We start from the raw sequence: 19,968 nt of genomic DNA, 5'->3' as shown, positions 1-19,968 counted from the left end.
TCAACCTCCCTTGTGACTGACTAGAGGGAATGCAAATCCCCAGGTCCTTTCACTCCAAAACCAGACGGTGAATAATCAAACAGGCAGAGGCACACAGAATGGTAAATCAAGAAAATGCCCACTTTCTAAGAATGGCATTTTCCAACACACAATTTAAAAGCTAAAAGGTGTGTTATTAAATTCTAAATTCAGAGAGCCTAAACTCCATTTCTCTATCTTGTCCCAATGGAAAGTTACGCTTGTAAAATGTTACAAGGCAGCTCAATATTAACCTATGGGATAGACAGCCTTTCAATAGTGAAAAACGAAATACACAGTATTTCACTATCAGGACAAGTAACACAGTCTACTACATGTCCTACCTTTCACATACACTGGACCCTGCCCACAGGGCTACGTTGGGCCTACCTGAGGGTTGTCTTATATGTAAGAAAAGGATAGGTTTGGGCCTGGCAAGTGGCTGCACTTACCAGGTCAACATGGCAGTTAAAGACTGCACATGTAGACACTGCATTGGCAGGTCTGAGATACATTGCCAGGGCTACTCATGTGGGAGGCACAACAAGTGCTGCAAGCCCAATAGTAGCATTTGATTTACAGGCCCTGGCACACTAGGGACTTACCAGTAAATCAAATATTCCAATCATGGAAAACCAATGATAATCACAATTTACACAAAAACCACATGCACTTTGGCACCGATCAGCAGTGGTAAAGGTCCCAGAGTCCTATTGCCAGCAAAAACAGGGTCAGAAAAATAGGAGCCAAAAGGTTTGGGTCTAAACCTGCAAAAAGGGCCAGGTCTAACAGAGATCAATTCTGTAGCAGATACCTGATGTCAATACATGGCATGGTTTGAAAAAATGTTAAAAAGAGGTATGAAAAACCCCTTGCACCACCAGTGTATCAATTTGTATGACGCTACGGCTGCACAGAGTGCAGACCCATATCTATTAGGCACTCAAAGCCGCTTTGCATGGCTTTTCATGTCCTTGTAAATATGGTGTAAGGCAACGCAGCACCAGTCACTACGTTGCCTTACACTATGTCAGGGAGGCATTCCCTGGGAGTAGCAGTGAGTGTTCCCATGTAAGAACCCATGGGAAGGCCTAATGAAGAGAAACATGTTTATTCTCTCTTTTTCCTCTTTCTATGTGTGTTGCATTGTACAGCACACTTAAAAAGAGGAAAATGCCTCTATGGATTGTTTTTGTGCAGGTAGGTGTCCCTTCCTGCACAAAAACTATCCTGCCAACAATGCAGACACCCTTGCACCATGGTGCAAGGGTTCCTACATTGACACTAGGCACCATATTGTCCGCCGGCTGAAATGACATGAATGCACCGTATCTAGTAAATATGGTGCATTCCTGCCCATTTGATTTGGTGTAGGTAGGCAAGCAAAAACATTTGCGGTGCTGCCCTATGCCAAATAATTGTAAATTAGAACAATTGTAAACAATTTGGTAGGTGTATAGTACATTTGTTGCAAATATTTAAAATGTATAATACGTAGGTTTTAGTTAGATGTGAGCATACCTGTCAGTGTACAACCTAAGCTCCAATCCACCAGACTTGACAGGGGATCAAGTAAGGTATTCCACTTATCTAAGAGTGTGTTCTGGACTGCAATTATATCTCTCTGTGATGCATTATATAATTTATTGATAAGAGGCCACAGGTACGTAGCTTTTTCTTGGTCGCAAATGCCCCGATTCACAGAATCAGGCCATTTGCTACTGGTAAAAAGCCATTTTCTATGTACCAAATCCTAGTTTACTCTTCAGTAACCTATTACTGAATAGCAAAATAAGGTAGTGATGTGGTATTAGGAAGGGGAGTGTTAAGGGTGTCCATTCCTAAAAGCAGTGGAATGTATGAATGTTTTCCAACCAAAATGCGGTCGCAAAACATTCACATTTTGCCACCAAATTCAATTTGGTGGTAGCGCGGTCACAAACAGGAAGTGGTCCCCAAGGGACCCCCTCTCCCTTTGTGAATGTATGCGAAAAAAACACTTTTTAAGAGCAACCAGTGATCCCACGGACCACTGCCTACTCTTAAAAAATTAAAAGAAAACGTTTCATTTTTCTTTTTGAAACATATCCTGTTTTCCTTTAAGGATAAGGGGAGCATTTTAGTTTTTTTTAAAACACAGCTTTATTTAAAAGCAAACACAGACATGGTGGTCTGCTGTCCCCAGCAGGCCACTATCCCTGTACTTTTAGCGATTCCTAATGGGTTACCAATTGCAACCTACCTCATGAATATTAATGAGGCAGTTCAATTGCGACCCAGTGGGAATCGCAAACAGTGTAAAACACACTATTGTACAGAGCTGTTTGTGATTTCCTAACAGCGAATTGCAAAATTTCACTATTATGAAATTGCAAACAGAAATGTTAGTACATGTGGCCCAAGGTTTCTATGGTCTGAAGTGCCCCTAAGGCACGACGTTCAGCAGGAAACTGGCGATAGAGTTCTTGCAGGGCAGCCTGAAGGCAGTAGTATGTGAAGGTCACAAGCGTGGTCTGGTGTTGGGTTTGTAGCACATTGGTCAAAGCTATGAAATTCCACCCAAGGCAAAACATCTCCCATCATCTTCAACACTGCCTCCTTGAGCATAGCTATCACCCCAAACTAGTGCGTGACCGAAATGGCTGGGTGATACAGCAGTGGGAATGCTGGTGCATATAACGGAGTCTTGAACGCATGTCATTAGCATTTGATAGCTTTATTTCGGTCGAAAGACCATAAAAGTGTACATACATACATCCTCAATTACATAGACACAATAAAACAATAAATAACATTTAAAGTTAAAAATTCTTTTTTAAAAAAGGGATTAAACTTTAAGTCATCAATATGAGAATAGTTAAGTTAAGAACGTTTGTCTCCTTCGCCACATACTGTAGAGATAGCGGGATACAGCAAAAACAATATTTGGGTCAGTATCATAGACTAGAGTCCTGCAAGCCCGCTTTAGGTGGCGAAAACCCAGATTCCTACAGATGGGGATCAGCCAACTTTTCCTAATTAAGTGGTAGGCAGGATAAAAAAACAGAGCATGTACAACAGACTCTGTTTTGTAGTTACAAGCAGGACAGCTTTCCAAATTTTGTGCCCGCCACTTGGAAGAAAAAGACCTAACCGGAAAAGTACCATACCTTAGCTGAATGTACAATTTGCGAGCAAGTGGGGGTTCTATTTGATCCATGAATTCCTCAAGTTTAGGATCTTGTTTAACCATGAGGAATTCTAAGGTCAGCCTACCCGTAATTGAAGAACTCAAGTGTAAAGGAGAGTTCTTCAAGGACACCAAAGAAAGGATTTCCTTCCTTGGTATCGCGAGGCAACTTGCCTCCGGGTTTGCCCACATTTCCGAAAGTCCTAGTAGAGTACAAACTTTATTAATGTGCAGAAGCCAAGGGATCTTTTTAGATTTGAGTGCAGGCCAAATCTCAGCAAATTCTAATCTAAACGAGGACAGTTCAGGCACTGACCATAGCCTTTTCCAGTACAAAATAGGTCTTGCACTGATGATCTCCTCTATTGGGACCAACCCAAGATCAAACCTAAGGGGGATCAAAGGTGTACTGGAGGGAAGTCCTAAAAGAGATCTTAAAAAGGATTGCTCAGCCCTTGAAAGAGACACTGACTGGTTATGTCCCCAGAGTTTGGCCCCATAAATTGCAGCCACTCTAGCCTGTCTACAGTAGATTTCAAGGGCGGGAGAGACTGGTTTAAAACCTGATCTTTTAAAAACTTTATTCAAACCCCCTGCCAATTGAACAAGCTTGAGCGTTGACTTAGCAATCTGGGAGTTCCAGCAAAAATTCTCTGTTAAAGTCACACCCAAATAAACAAAGGTTTTAACTCTCTCGAGGGGAATATCAAATAATACTGGGTTGGGACGCACCCGCTTCGGGGGGTTAAAAATCATATATTTAGTTTTTCCCAGATTTATTTCAAGTCCTCTTGACTCACAGAACTTTGCAAAACCATTCAACGTATTTTGTATGCCCGTAGACGTTCTAGATAATAGCAAGGTATCGTCTGCGAACATCAATGTGGGCACACGTCCTGACGCTAGTCTAGGGGCGTCATTATTTACTATACAGTTCAAATGGTCAATGAGACCGTTAAGATAAAGGCTGAACAATGTGGGGGCCAGGACACACCCTTGGCGAACTCCTTTTTGAACGGGAAAGCGATCAGTAAGTTCACCATATTTGCCACATCTTACTTGGGCATAATTATTGGCATGAAGCCTAAATAAGACATCCAATAAATAGGATGGAAGGCCCAGGTCTGCCAGAACTTGCCATAGTTTGGTGCGGGGGACTAGATCAAAAGCTGCCCACAGGTCCACAAACACCAGGTAGAGGCTGCCACCCTCAACCAAGGCAGTTTTCCAATACAGGACCTGCAGGCGAAAGATCTGATCTCGAGTGGAAGTACCAGCCCTAAAGCCTCCCTGAAAAGTGGTCAGGATCCCGTTCTCCTCAATCCAGTCAAGAACCCTGTCCAAAAGGACTCTCCCCATTAATTTTTGTGAAGTGTCTATTAGAATAATAGGTCTATAGTTGGAGGGAGTCAGTGGGCAGCCCTTTTTGAAGACAGGTACTATTTCAGCCCCGAGCCAGGTATAGGGTACATCACCCCCCTGTAAAATGCTATTAAATAAAACAACCAGGTAGGGTGCCCAAATCTTTGGTTGGGCCCTAAATAGATCTCCAGGCAGTTTATCCAAACCTGGTGCTTTATTTGAGAGCATTTTCCCAATTGCTTATTCCACCTCAATCAGAGTAAAGGGTTCAGTAGGGGCATGATCCACTGGGGCTAGAGAAAAGTCAAAGATATCGACGGAGAATCTATCAGGGTCATGCGTGCCATACAAGTCACAGAAGTGTCTTTCCCAAGTTAAGGCTGCGATATTTGGGGCAGGTACAGAAGAATACCCACTAACTCCAGTTGCAACAATAGACCAGAATAGTTTAGTGTCCTTGCAACAAAGTGCATGGCCCAACTGTTCCCACAGTTCAACCTCCCCTTCTTTCTTAGCATCACCAATTGCTTTTTTATATAGAGAACGATTTATTCTAATTGCTTCTCTATCCTTGGTTTTTATTACAGATAGCAGGGCCTTTTTAGCTAAACGGCACGTTTTATTGAACCATTGAGCTGTTACAGGCCTTAGCTGTGTGGCCCTTTTTACTGGATACAAGATATCCCGTAGTGCACTAACCAGTTTTCCGTGGATATCGGTAGGGCTAACCAAAGGTCCAGCTTCCCCCATCTCTTCAATAAATGGAATTATTGTTCCATACAGTTCCGCCAACTTACTGTTGGACATTTGGAGTACTGGCCACTTTACTCTCCTTCGACAGTTTCTAATAATCAATGGTTCGGGCGCAAGGTTTTCACCCGGGACCGGATTTTTAAGTCCAAAGCTTCCTGGTTTAAGGGTCAGGACTAAAGCGTTGTGGTCACTATCCAACCTCTCCATGACCACGAAATCATGAAGCCTATCCCAATGTTTAGCTTCAATAAAGATATAATCAATTATTGAAGCATAGTTTGCTCTATTGGACGTTGCTTTCCCGGGTCTATCTGGCATTACCCTGCCATTGCATGCTCGCAGTGATGCGGCTAAAGAAAGAGACTGCATTTGCAAGACAAGGGGAGTCCATGCTTTTACTAAAGGGGTAAGTGGATCAGGGATGTTCCATAATAGATCCACGTCATCACGGTCTCCTGTATTTGAATCCAGTAGGGGCTCAAAATGGCAGTTAAAATCCCCGCCCAAAATTATCACAGTAGAGGAGCCAAGTGACTGTAGTAGATTAGACAGTGCGGTAATGGCCTCTGATTCAAGGCCCCTCTTAGTGGGTCTTGAATAGACATTTATCAGAGCAATGCCCGGGCCTTCTCTACTTTCAGTAAAACAAGTTGTACATCCCGTGAGTCAGTTGTAATGTCCTTTGCCTTTACACCCAGATGGGAGCCAACCCATAGGGACAACCCTCCCGAGGGCCTTCCCCTACTACTCTTGCATGCCAAAATATCAAATGTTGCAAAGCCCGGAGCCACACTCTTTTTAAGCATCCAGGTCTCTTGGAGCATGCAAATGTCAAATGAAGTGATAAATGAGCTCCACTCCGGATTAGAAAGTTTGTTTTTGAGGCCGGCCACATTCCATGAGATAATTTTAATACCTTCAACATTAAGGGATTGCTTAGACGTTTGGAAGTCTGTTAAGCCAGCACAGCTACTCAATAAGGGAGACCCAGCTACCACCTCCTGGTTGGATACACAATTAAGAAGAGTGCGTAAAGTAGGGGAGGGGACGATTTGTTCTGGACTCAGAGTCCCCTTCATAGGACTTTGTCGTTTCATTGGATCAGAATTATCATTATATAGTGACCCGGGATTCATTAATGGGCATTATGTCTATCAAATGCCTTCCATGGCCTGTTAGTTCAATTAATGGTAATGATCCCGTCACACACCATATCGACAAGAGTGTGTTGCAAAATAGATTTAGGTATGATGAGATACCTGTCATCACTTTCTATCGCTAAATGTGGTGTGTATGCTGGGGGGCAGTACCCGTAGTGAGCAAACTGCGCCTGAGTGCCCAGGTAGTACAGGTATATGAGAGTGTAAGCGTGTCCAGCTGATTCTAGGTGATTTCCCTCCTCACACTAGAGTTATTATGTGGGATCTGAGTGTTTTGAAAAAGGCTTGTGACAGACTAGTTGGTATATTGATACATATGTAAAGAAATTCAGGTAGCACTATCATTTTCATGACTCCTACTCTGTCTGCCAGTGAAAGGGGTAGTTCAAACCACCAATTCACCTGGTCTTCAAGTTTCAAAGCTGCCCTGCCATAGTTATATCGAACAACCAGATCCGGTTGTCTATGCACCTGAATTCCTAAATACGTGCTAGGATCTGTGCTCCACTCCAGAGGGAATTCCAGCGAATGTGTCAAGGTGTTCGGGGTCAGAGGGAAAACCGTTGACTGCAACCAATAAATGCTTAATCCTGAATAGCATTCATATTGTATGTATTCACGAATGACTGGTGCAAAATGTGTGGACCGGTCATGGACATAGAGCACCATATCATCTGTGTACAGCGAAGTGGCCAGCTGCCGCTGGCGAACTCATAGGCGGCAAGTTGTTGGTGAAAAACACATGCCAATGAAAATAAAATCGGTGACAGGGGGCATCCCTGCCATGTGCCCCTGAATATATGTTGTATATCAGATGTTTTACCATCCATCCACACCCGCTCCGACGTGTACAGTAAGCATATCCAGCATATACATTAAAGGAAGAGCTCGGGGATTCCCTGGCGATGTAGGATTGTGAACATGTATGTCCACTCAATGGAATTAAAGGCTTCAGTGGCATGCAAAAGGACTGCCGCCACCTGTATGGAGAGATACAGTTGGTGTGCAAGTGCAGAGTGCGCACATTTTGTGCTGTAAAGCTGGTGGGAACAAAGCCCGACTGGCGCGGGAGAAACATCTTGGTGAGCAGTGGTTGGAGCCTGGTGGCCAATACCTTAGCCAGTATTTTGGCATCTGTATTATTTAAGGATAACAGTCTATAAGATTCGAACCCCTCGACCTGTTTATCCAGCTTCAGCAATGCTATAATAAGGGTTTCCCTCAGAGAGGGTGGTAGTATCTGTTTAGCATATACCTCCTCAAACACTGCATGAAGGAGCAGAGGCATTATTACGCAATTATTTACAAAATGTGCCCGTTAGGCCATCCATGCTTGGGGCTTTGCCATTAGGAAGCGTGTGTATTGCTTCCCTGATCTGGTCTACTTTAACGGGCTATGCTACGTAGTCCAGTTGAGCCAAGGAAAGCCATGCCAAAGCCATATCATCAAAATATTCTGAAATCTCGATCTCCGAATCTCAGGGTCATACAAATGTGTGGCAGACGTATCATAACAGTTCGCACCAGTCGAATTAGTGATGCTGACGATATGTGAATTTGCCTTAGATTCCCTTAAATTGGTGGCCAAACTGTGGCCCGCTCTACCTCCCTCCCCATATGCCCTTGTGACGTATTGGTGTGAGAGGTGGCACACTCCCTGTGCCGCCTTGTCATTATATGTAGTGTAGTGATCTCTAATGGCGGCCAGGGTGCTGGGGCTGGGATTGGACTCATTGCCGCATTCCATAGTCGCTTTCGCTCGCAACTCTACTTGCATCAGCGCAGTGTGGGTGCAGGTCTTCTCCATAGGTAGGACCCTGGAGCCGGTCAGCCCCGTGCTGCAGCAGATCTTGCAGCCACCATCTTTCCACATTAGGCCTCCCATGGGTCTGATTGCTGTTACATCACAGCGCCAGCTGCTATTTTTAGGGTCCACAATTCTCGCACATCTTCCTGCATATCAGGTCCACTTTTTCAAGAAGGAATGAAGCCTATGTGAATGATAAATTGATGTATAGAGTCTCCTGGCAGGCAGAGCTGCACAAGGGTGCGGCCATCTTCCCATTGGCTCTCTAGCGCCCCCCAGTCCCGCCTCTTAATGATTCATATACCTAGGTAATCCACATTGCTGACACATTCAAGAAATTCGCAATTGACTACAGGTTGATGCTCAAATTAAATGCAGGTTTTATTATCATGGTCTTAGTTTTAGCAACATTAATCTTCAGGTCTTTTTCTTTGCTACATTGTGCAACATTCTCAATCAGGCAGTGCATGGACTTTTCAGTCAGGAACTGCATAACAGCATCATCAACACGGAGAAGGATCTAAACCTTCCTTTGACATAGGTTTAGAAGAACGTCCAGTGCATACTTTCTGAAATAATCTTCAACACCATTTATGAACAGGCTGATTACAGAGTGGAGCTAGGAAACAGCCTTTCCAAACACTGGTGAAAATTTGAAAGCAATTACTTTAACGCGTAGGCCAAAACAGATGTGTGTGCTTGTTATGTTATGTTATGTTATGTTATAGAATTTGTAAAGCGCAACTGTTACCCGCAGGTATCCTTGTTGTTGTGTGCAGTCTATTTACTTTGTCCAATCCCAATCCAGTTAGAAATCGCTATAATTTAAATCTATTGACCAAGCCCAAATGTAGATCTCAAGTCCTTAAAGGTTAAGTGGAGTGAAACTTTCTTTTCATTTTAATGTACTCTATGCATGTCATGAATAACCGGATTGCCTAATCCACTGACCCCATTGGACCAAAGACCTTACCCACTCTGTCTGAGAGGGAAATTGGCCTATATTAGGCAGGTCTTTTTGACTTCATTTTTATATAAAAGCACCATGATTGCAGATTGCTAATTCATCGCTGCCAAGATCATGTTAAAGATGTTCATGCGAACTGCTCACCATAGTCTGAAATCTGCACAAAACATGTCAGCAGGGACAACGTCAGATCCAGTGGCATGTATTGCTCTACCTCCCCCAAGGCAAAGGTTTACTAGGGGCAGTAGATAATTTCTCATCCTTCCAAGATGGAACGCTGCTCACTGAAATTGCCTTGTTGATATTGTTGGCGTAGAGCTTCTAACAGTGTGCTAGCCAGACTTCAGCAACAAAGAGGCACTCCTACCTATCTGTGCTATCACCATAGCCCTTCGAAACAAGGTCCCAGTACCTTTTTGCATTTTTCTTCTTAGCGGTTGACTTTAGCTCAGTCCACTGTAGTCCTTGATCATTGTGTCAATGTGTTGCAAGTCTTCCTGAGTTCCCTGAAACGGTTACTCTATAAAATGGGATAGGGTAAACCCTGTGGTTTTTCTACATAGTCTAATGGGAACTTCCCAACCTGATATATTTGCCTGTCTGACAGAAACAGAGGAGTCATCAGAACTCATGACTCCCTTCTTAAAAATCCAATCTGAACTCAAAAAACTACTAACTAGAGAGCACCAACCTAATTCTAAAATTGGCTACGGTTGGTTTGATAAAAATTGTACTAAAGCCCTTCAAGCTCTCAAAAGGGTATTGCACGAAACTATCAAATCTCCAGTTGAGATTAGTAAAGCCAGAAAATTGTACAATTTGGCTATAAAAACAAGGAAACAGACCTTAAGGAAAGAGGCTTGGTTAGCCCTACTTGAAGCCTCCAAATCCAAGGATAATATAGCCTTCTGGAAAGTGGTAAATGCCCCCTACCTACAGAAAAATCAGACAGACACTATAGATATGGCCATAAATGGGGAAACTTGGGTAAACCACTTCAAACATTTATATGACAAAGCTGAAAACCTCGACTACGGTAACTCCTTGATCGATGGGGTAGTCATCCAACAACCTACAACTCTGTTGAATACATTCCCGCTAGGCATAACTTTCAACTGCTCGGAGATTATAAAAGCAATCAAAAACAGTCCTTCAGGCAAAGCGCCTGGCCCCGATGGAGTCCCGATAGATGTCTAAAAAGCTGAGATTGATCTTTGGGCTCCCCTGTTAACAAATGTTTTAAACAATTCTAATCGGCATGGGTTCTTACCATCTTGGTCTGAAGCCATAGTCGTTCCAATTTTTAAAAAAGGAGACAGAAATGACCCCACCTGCTACCGGCCAATATCACTTTTAGATGCATTAATGAAGGTAGCAGCCCGGGCAATTTTAAATAGAATACAACTTTGGGCAGAAGAACATAAGGTATTATCACATTTGCAGTATGGATTTAGCTCAGGCAAAGGGACTATAGAACAGAGTTTAAACCTGGCCTTAGTCTTATCAAAATACACCCAGGCAAAAAAGGGAAATCTTTTTGTTACCTTTGTGGACCTGAGTTCCGCTTTTGATTGTGTGAACCATGAGATATTATGGTCCATACTATCTGAAATGGGTATAGATTTTAACATTCTTCGATTCATAAAAACATTGTATAGAGACGCAGGCGCCAGGGTACGCTTTGGAAACAAGGGCGAGTGTTCCGATAAATTCCCTATCAAGAGAGGGGTGCGTCAGGGGTGTATTTTAGCACCCCTCCTTTTCACCCTTTATATAAACTCCATTGGCCAACACCTAATGGAATCACAGCATGATTACCCAAAGATTTTGGGAGCTTCGGCCCCAATATTTCTTTATGCTGATGATGCTGCCATCATGTCTCGAAATAAGATCGGTCTCCAGAGGGCTGTCCTGAAATTTGCATTTTACATGAAAGAACGAGGGCTAAAAATCAATATCTCAAAAACATTCACAATGGCCTGTGGTCCTGGAACAAAGAAAGTGCCTTGTTCAATCTTTTTAGATAACAAGAGGATCGAGACCACAGACCAATTTTCCTACCTTGGAATACATTTTGATAGGAAGGGAAATTGGCATGCAGCCATTAATGCCAGAAACTTAGCCTTCACCCGAGCAATTGGCGCCCTCAAACAGTTTTCAGCTAAATTAGGTGGCAGACCAGTGAAAGAGTTGATTGTACTTTATAAAGCTAAATGTATTTCTACTGCCACCTACGGAGCTGGTCTCTGGGGCATTGAAAATTTACAACTGATACAAAAAACAGAAAATCAGTTTTTGCGTTATTTATTAGGAGTTTCCAAATCAACATCGATTTACTTTATACATATTGAATTGGGTATGCTGTACATTTCAGATATTATCAAAATTGCGCCTATACTGTTGTGGCATAAGATTTGGGTTACTCCTGAGACTCAACTAAATAGAGACTTAATCACTGATTGTCTCAAACTCGATGGATTAACCAATATTAAATGGCTTACTTACGTAAAAAACATGTTGACTGATCTTGGCCACCCTGAGTTTTTTACGAGGCCTTCTAGCATGGAAACGGTATCCAGGAAGACGCTAAGAGAGTTGGCCCTAAACCATTTAATAACTAACAGATGGAACCTGGAAAAAACAAAAAATACAGTTACTGACTTTCAAAAAATAACCATGCATGAAGGGCTCCAAAACTATTTGTTAATTCAGCCTACCTGTTATGCCCGAATGCTTCTGACTCGTCTCAGATTTGGTAACTTTTTTCGTATGATTACTTTCCCTGTCTGTAATACTTGGTCAAATGAACTCCCACTATGCCCTTGTGATGACACTTCTACCCAATCAAATATCCACTGTGTTCTATTTTGTAAATTTTATCAGTTGCCCAGGGGGGCTTTTTTGAAACCAATTTTAAAGACTTGGGGAATTCGCACTTGTAGACAGGCCATGTTTAGGTTACTACAGTTGGAAAATGAATGTATTATTTCTGCAGTAACGAGTTTTTTAAAGTTAGTTGTCAAGTTTCGGAACTCCATGCAATCATCCTAATATGCACTTTATGTTATTGACAATGTTATAACTGGAGGATTGCCTAGACTGACTCTGATTATATAAATACAAAATCTTTTTACTTGTTTTTATCTCTATTATATGTGTATGTACTTTTTAATGTATGCTTTTATGATTTTACTCTGAAAATCGAATAAGGCTTTCTTGATTTGATTTGATTTGATTTTCCTGGTGTATTGATTAGTATCACACAACTAATGCATTGGAAAGTTATCGGTTTTTCAACTCCATTCTTGGTCAAACCATATATGTTTCATGTTGGTCACATTACTGAATGGATTTGGGGTTGACCAGAATAAGTATCCAGGAGCTAATGATTTAGAATGTGAGTATCACAAGTTTTTCAAATTTTAGATCAAAATTAAGTTTAGGCAAAATTTCGATTGCGCTGTAGTAATTGGAGTTGTTCAGTAATTCTGCATTAATCCTTGATGTAGAATTAGCGATAATATTGCAATTATGACCGTTCATGTAATTAAGAGTATTTTGGGGGGAAAAGTCTACCTCTAGAGCGCATTTTGTTCATGACAATGGCTGCTTGCACTGCGGTTTATGTTCTGTTGCATGCAGCATTATTTTCTTAGTACAAAGTTCATCCTCATGTCCATTTTGGGCGTAAGAGGGCATTTTTTAGTCAGAAACTATGGCTCAATGCCGGGAGTTAGTAGGGGGAAAACCCTACCCCAAGTGCACATTTAACTAGAAGCTGCTCACACTGCTATTCATGTTTGGTTGCATTTGGTGCGATTTAATAGTGCAAATTGCATCATCACGTCCATTTTGGACATAAGAGGGCATTTTTGTGCTAAGAAACTAGCACTATATGTAGACTTACTCTTCTTGCATAACTCAAAGCAACCTCACAGAATTCGGCAATTCCACATGATTACGCTACACAAAATGATGTGAGTTGCGCCCACCCCCTAATGCAAATATACCTTCAACACAGAGAGACTTTCTCCAAACCACAACCTGTAAACCAGGTCACTTTGCTTTCCTTCCATCAGTTAACTCATCAAATAGTTCAGTATCAATTTCTGTATATCTATTTTGCTTCTCTTATGGTGGATTGAAGTTTTTGGCAGACTGTCAAAACAACATTCTGATTCTATTTTCAGATCAAATATTTTCTTCACTTTTATTTCACTTTGGTGGAGCATTAAAATGTGACACAATCATCACTTAATTACTGTTTTTATGCCACAATGCATTTAAAATTGCCTTAAAAATAAATGTTTCCCAATATTGAATGCCAAGGTTAGATATCCTTCCGCTCCACAATGAAAGTCACATTTCCAATTTCCTTTCATCTTCTCTTGCAGCCTCCTCTAATCACAAAATGGCTTACCATTAGTCATAAACTCACTCTGGAAACTCCCTCGCTTTTCTGGATTAGACTGCAGCCATAGCTGTTGCACTTCCTGAAGAACTGCATTAACTAGCAGCTATCTTTAGAGCATGGCTTGCTTACAAACCATGACCTGCCCTTGTTTACTTAAGTCTTGTTTGGTTTCCATACTCCAACATGATCCAAAATGGCTACTGTTAGTAATGTATTTTGTGATTCAGGGCGTGTAAACCCTTCTCAAACAACAATCACAGTCCTTGTCAGGATGAGCCACAAAAGTCACTGAATTAACCTGTGCTTAACGCTCTGGTAGCTTTGCACAAAAGTAGGCAGGGTTAAATTAGAGGTACTGTGTTAAGTATTTACACAGCACACAAAAAGTAAGAGTGAAAACACAATACAAAAAACATCCCACACCAATTTTGAAAAATAGGGAAAACGTTAATAAATAAAATGACACCAACACAAATGAAATCCAATTAGTAGAACTAGAGTTATGAATTTTGAAAATGTTAAGTGTAAAAGATTACCTAAAAGATCAAAGCGTCAACAGTAGCTGTCTTGACATGGGAGACTGAGGCAAAGTAAAAAGTTAAGGCCGACCGCAAGGGAGCACGAGTCAGCTGCACAAGATGGATTAGGTCCAGCCTCGGTTTATCTTCAGACTTCGTAGAATTTTATAAGAAAAGTTCCAGAGATGATAAGGTTTGACAGTGCAATGTAGCCTGTCCAAGGAAGAGATGTCATCATGGAGCCACTGGGTGGAGTCTCTGTGAAGATTTCTACCTTGCAACCTTGGGCCTGATTATGATCCCTGTTGGACTCTCCTCCGACCGGCACCATAGTGGAAGCAGGACTGCTCGACTAGAAGTCGGCGGTCCAGCTGCCCTGATTATGAAAGTGTGTATTTTCTATCGTAGCATGAGCTGCGGGTTGCAGCCCACGTCCCAATAGAAAATGAACACATTAAAACATCCCTGCACTATCTGGCAGGCACCATGCGGTGCCTGCCACATGGTGCAGGGATGTTTAGGGGGGCACCATAGGAGAGGGCCAGTGGGTAAGGGGGGCTGCTAGGGGCTCCCAAACTCACTTTCCGCCTGCTGTTACATGGTGGGTGTACCGCCATGAAAAGGCAGTCAGAAAGGGACATTGTAATCCCTACGGCGGTGCCTGAGCAGGCACTGCTCTCATTGTAGGGATTATAGACCGTTCGATGCACCGACAGGCTCCTTGAGCCCGTCTAAGATCAGCGGACAGTCCCTCCTCCAGATGCCTCCGTGGTGGGAAAGGAAGATGGCGACGGCGTAGAGTACCCCGGCAGAGCTTCCACCCCGACCTCCGGAAAACACCCATTGGAGTACATTGTTGGCTAGCTTACCTGCAGGACATTAATGAGGACAAGTGGGGCTCCCTGGGGCACATCAGAGCCCCTCTCGCTCGCCTTCCATTACAGTGTTAAGAGGAGACGTCTGTCAGCCTACTAGAACACGAAGCATCAGGGGCGCGCTGCTCAGTGTCAGCGGTGGGCTTGAGGTGGAGTAACTTCAGTGTGATTAGCGTCTTGGCTACGGGACTAATCTGATTATTGCACTGCAGTCTGCTTTCGTGGGCGGGTTTGGTTACGGCTGTCAGTGCTGAACTTTCCCGGTGGCCACACGCCGCTGTTTCCAACAGGATCAACAACAGGAGAATGCCTCCAAAAACAGTGAGGCAGACAAAAGAGACTTTGGCACGGAACTCAACCCAGCCACAGGGGGGGAAAACAGGAGCTTTCACCGGCGAACCCAGAGACAAACGCAGGTAATCCCAATGAGGCTCGCATTACAAAGAAACAGCAGGAAAGTATGGGGGCTGGAAAGCTTTGAAATCTTATGGAAAAAGGGCAGGTCAGGGGTAAGAAAACAAGTGCACCTAAGTCTACTGAAGAAGTAAGGGCAGTCTTGGATGGGGGCAATACAAGCATTATTTCAGTTCCACCCCAACCTGCCATCACAGATTTTTCAAGACTAGGGATGGTCTAGGGAATCAGAACCAGATTCATTCTGATCTCCCAGATGAAGCAGGAATTAAGACTGCTGAAATAAACCCCTGTAAAGGCACTGGGGGCAATTCTATGGATCTTAAGGAGGACCGGGAGGAAAATGAAACGTCACACAAAGTGGCTGATAATGCTATATCTTTGTTTAATGCACAAAGTATGGCGCCAATAGCAATAATGGGCTAACAGGAGGCTTCAGCTAGCACAGAATGTGATTTAGGAGAGATGACTCATGAGAACATCAGGACTGAACGCGGGTCATTATTAGACATCCAACCCAATGCTGAAGTTCCATCTGGGGGGCACCCCACGGTATTAAATTAGATGGGTTATTACCGGCTGACATCATATCCGATGGGACGGATACATTCTTCTCCCTTACTGAGGAATCACACTCAGGAGCCTCCGACTCTGATTCAGGGCATAGTGAAACAGATCACTGCACATCTGCCTCAGGTTCTAGTACATTGGATGCACCAGAAACCGCCCTTAAGCAACCAACATTTTTTAGGTACTCTAAAGGGTCTAAGGGCCACGTGGCATCATGAAAGAAGAAGGGAAGAGGTATCTCTGGCTCCGGGTTGAAATGGGACTATTTGCACATGAGGATCATTGGTCCTCCGGATTTAACACCCACCCAGGTTGGCAATTCTATAACTGAACAGCACAGTGAGACAGCAACCAATATTGATCCAGCTCTGAGCCTGATCCTGGAGTCAATTAAGGAACATCGGGCAGAGACCAGGGCTGATGAAAAGAAAGCTAGACAGGCCACAAAGAAATTTGAAGGGGCAGTGCGGAAAGTCGGGCAAACCTGTGTGGAAATCAGTTAACAACTGGATACGATAGAAGTGAGAACATTGGTTCTGGAAAAGGATTTGGTTGCTGTGAGAGAGCAAACAAAATCATATGAAACTCAACTGACAGATGTGATGTGGAAACTGGATGACTTCGAAAACCGCCAGAGAAGAAATAATCTCCGTTTTCTTGGGATTAAAGAAGGCCTGGAAGGGTATGACATTTGCTCCTTCATGCTGGACCTTCTTAAAGAAGTTTTTCCAGTGCTTGCAGGGTGGGATTGGGAACGGGAAATACAGCGGGCTCACAGGTTTCCATTTGCCTGCCATAAAATGTTGAGATGTGACCTAGATCAGCCGAAGGCCGTCTTGGTCTCTTTTGGTAATTTCTTGCTGAGGCAGGCTATTTTCGAGAAAGCTCATCCTGAGGCTAGAAGGCAGTATAAGGGGGCCTCTTTTTTTCGTTCATCCAGATTTCTGCCATATAACTGTGGAGTGCAGATGGCGACTACAGCAGTTAATTAAACCGTATCAGCATGCTGGCTTTGAGGCATTCTTGCCGGCCCCGGCTAGGTTAAAAACTATTGTGAGAGGGTCCATAAAATTCTTTACCTCCGAAATACAGGCCAGAGAGCTTCTGGAACAAGCTCAGGGGGAGAAGAGAAGAATATGATTAGCTGGCTAAATGTTCCGCTAATTTGCGGGAACAACATTTTAAAACCCTGTTTGATCTGTATATAACGCCCGCTTAAATTGTAAAGTGGGATGGGGCAGAAGGGACTCGGGGGCCGATTCCGATGGCGGTCGCAAAATATTCTGACTGACATGGTCCGTGAATGGAGACCGGCCGACACGGCCGGCGCCGTGCGACCCGCGCAGTACGATGCAATGTGTGTGAATTACAACCCACCCGTACGGAACACAAACTGCACGACCGAACCATACGGAAATCATTGATTCGCCCGTAAACTGACCGGGAATCGTACCAACCGACACGTATCAGAAATGGACTCGACCGAAATGTACCCACGATGCATGACCCACTTAGTACGATGCAATACGTGTGAAATTAGACCGACTCACACGGAGCACAATCAGGGAGCATGAGACGTACAGAAAACTGTGACTAGCAAACAATAGACCCCTTAGCGTCCGAAGCGTACGCCAACGTAGAAACACAGCAGAATGTCAGTGTGACAGACTCGGGTTACCCCGCGCAAGCCACTGGCAGCATCGGACCCGGTCAAACGAACGTCTCCATCATGCCAAACAAAACTAAAGGAAATAATACAAAAAAAGGACCAAAAAAGCCATGACAACGCCAATAAATAAAGAGAAAAAAAAGGAACAAAGACACACCCACAACTCTACCTACATAAAGGCCTGAAATCCCTACCATGATCCTTTGCAAACTACAAACATAGGACAGAATACGACACCACCACACTGCAGAGACACACCACAACTCACACACCACACAACAACTACACCATTTTCACCACCCAAAAGCTAAATCACATATTCACTGACAAACTCACACCCACCACACTCACTTACACCCTCACACACACATCAATCCCCACAACCACCCAGAACCATGCCCCCCAAGAAGAATCCAAAGTTCACAGATAGTGAGTTGGAAGTCATGATTGACGAAATACTCAGAGTAGAGCCACAGTTGTTTGACACATTGGTCCAACAGACCCCCATGTCACAGAAAAACAAAATGTGGGAGAGGATTGTCGACAAGGTTAACGCACAAGCACCTTGTTTGCGCACAAAGGACAATATACAGAACAGGTACTATGATGTGCACAGGAGGGTCAAGAAGCTCATCGACAGGGAGCATACCTTGAGCAAGCAGACTGGTGGCGTCCCTCCTGCAAAACCAACACACTTCATGTCCTGGGAGGAGAAGGTGCGGGCCATCCATGGATTAACAGGAATACCAGAGCCTGGTGAGTACACAACCAATATACCCAATATCATGCGGCAAAACACATATATCACTGTCAAGGGGACTGTGAAACCAAGTACTGGCAGCAAAGCCATAGCAACAGAAAGGCAAGTAACCTGTGACGTGTATGCCAGTTACACAAGCACAATCCCTGCCATCCCACAGTAATATGTAACTACGTCATAACATGTACAAACCTAACAACAAATAATGCAATATATTACCATAAATCACCAACAAACACTGTCATACATTTTGCCACCACTGTCACACCACCTCACAGGAAAGCTGAGTCAAAATTAAGTAAGGTTGGGTTGCTGGGAATGTGCATGTAGCAGAAAGCATGATGGGAGTTGCAGTCACAGCCAACTGCCCCTCTCACACATGGTCCCACAAGCCCACAGTGAACCATGCTCACCTCACAGGGAGTGCTAAAGTACTGACAAGATGGCTGACACTAGGCCCTGCTGTGGGGAGCACAAGGCCCTGCTGGGACCTGTGCTCAAACAAACAACAGGACACCAATGCCTGACAGCCTGAAAGGTAAATTGCACTCCATGCAATGGAAGCATGCCTCATGGTGGGATATCTGGCCTAGTACTGCCAGCTCTGACTACATATACCAGCAGCCCCTGTCACACACACCCCTCCCACCAACACCAAAATACACACCTGGGATCATGCCCCACAAGAGAGTGGGTGAAAAGACACTTCCAAGATATCTGACAATGGGCTCTGCTGTGGGAAGCATAAGGCCCTGCTGGGAAGTGTGCCCAAACAAACAAGAGGACACCACTGTCAGTTATTTTGCCATTGCTGTCTCACTCACTCACAGGGAAGCAGAGTCAAAAGCAATGAAGGTTAGGTATTGTGGGAAGGGGGTGTAGCCAAAAGCATGATGGGAGTTGCAGTCACAGCCCTCAGTCCCCCACCTACATGGTCCATCAATCCCACACTGAACCATGCTCACCTCACAGAGAGTGCCAACATACTGACAAAATGCCTGACACTAGGCCCTCCTGTGGTGAGCACAAGACCCTGCTGGGACCTGTGCTCAAACAAACAACAGGGCACCAATGCCTGACAGACTGAAAGGTAACTTGCACTCCCTGCAATGGAAGCATGCCTCATGGTGGGATATATTACCTAGTGGGAAGGAGTACTGCCAGCTCTGACAACATCTACCAGCAGCCCCTGTCACACACACCCCTCCCACCAACATCAAAATACACACCTGGGATCATGCTCCACAAGAGAGTGAATGAAAAGCCACTTCCAAGATCTCTGACAATGGGCTCTGCTGTGGGGAGCATAAGGCCCTGCTGGGAATTGTGCCCAAACAAACAATAGGACACCACTGTCAGTTATTTTACCATTGCTGTCTCACTCACTCACAGGGAAGCAGAGTCAAAAGGAAGGAAGGGTAGTGTTAGAAATGGGATTTCTGGTTGGCTAAGGCTTGCGCCAAAGCCAGGCAGAAACCACCACTCTAATCATGGCAAGGGAGTTACACGCCA

Source organism: Triturus cristatus, chromosome 6 (assembly GCF_964204655.1).
Source record: "Triturus cristatus chromosome 6, aTriCri1.1, whole genome shotgun sequence".
Classification (NCBI taxonomy): domain Eukaryota; kingdom Metazoa; phylum Chordata; class Amphibia; order Caudata; family Salamandridae; genus Triturus; species Triturus cristatus.
Note: the sequence above shows the minus strand (reverse complement) of the source record.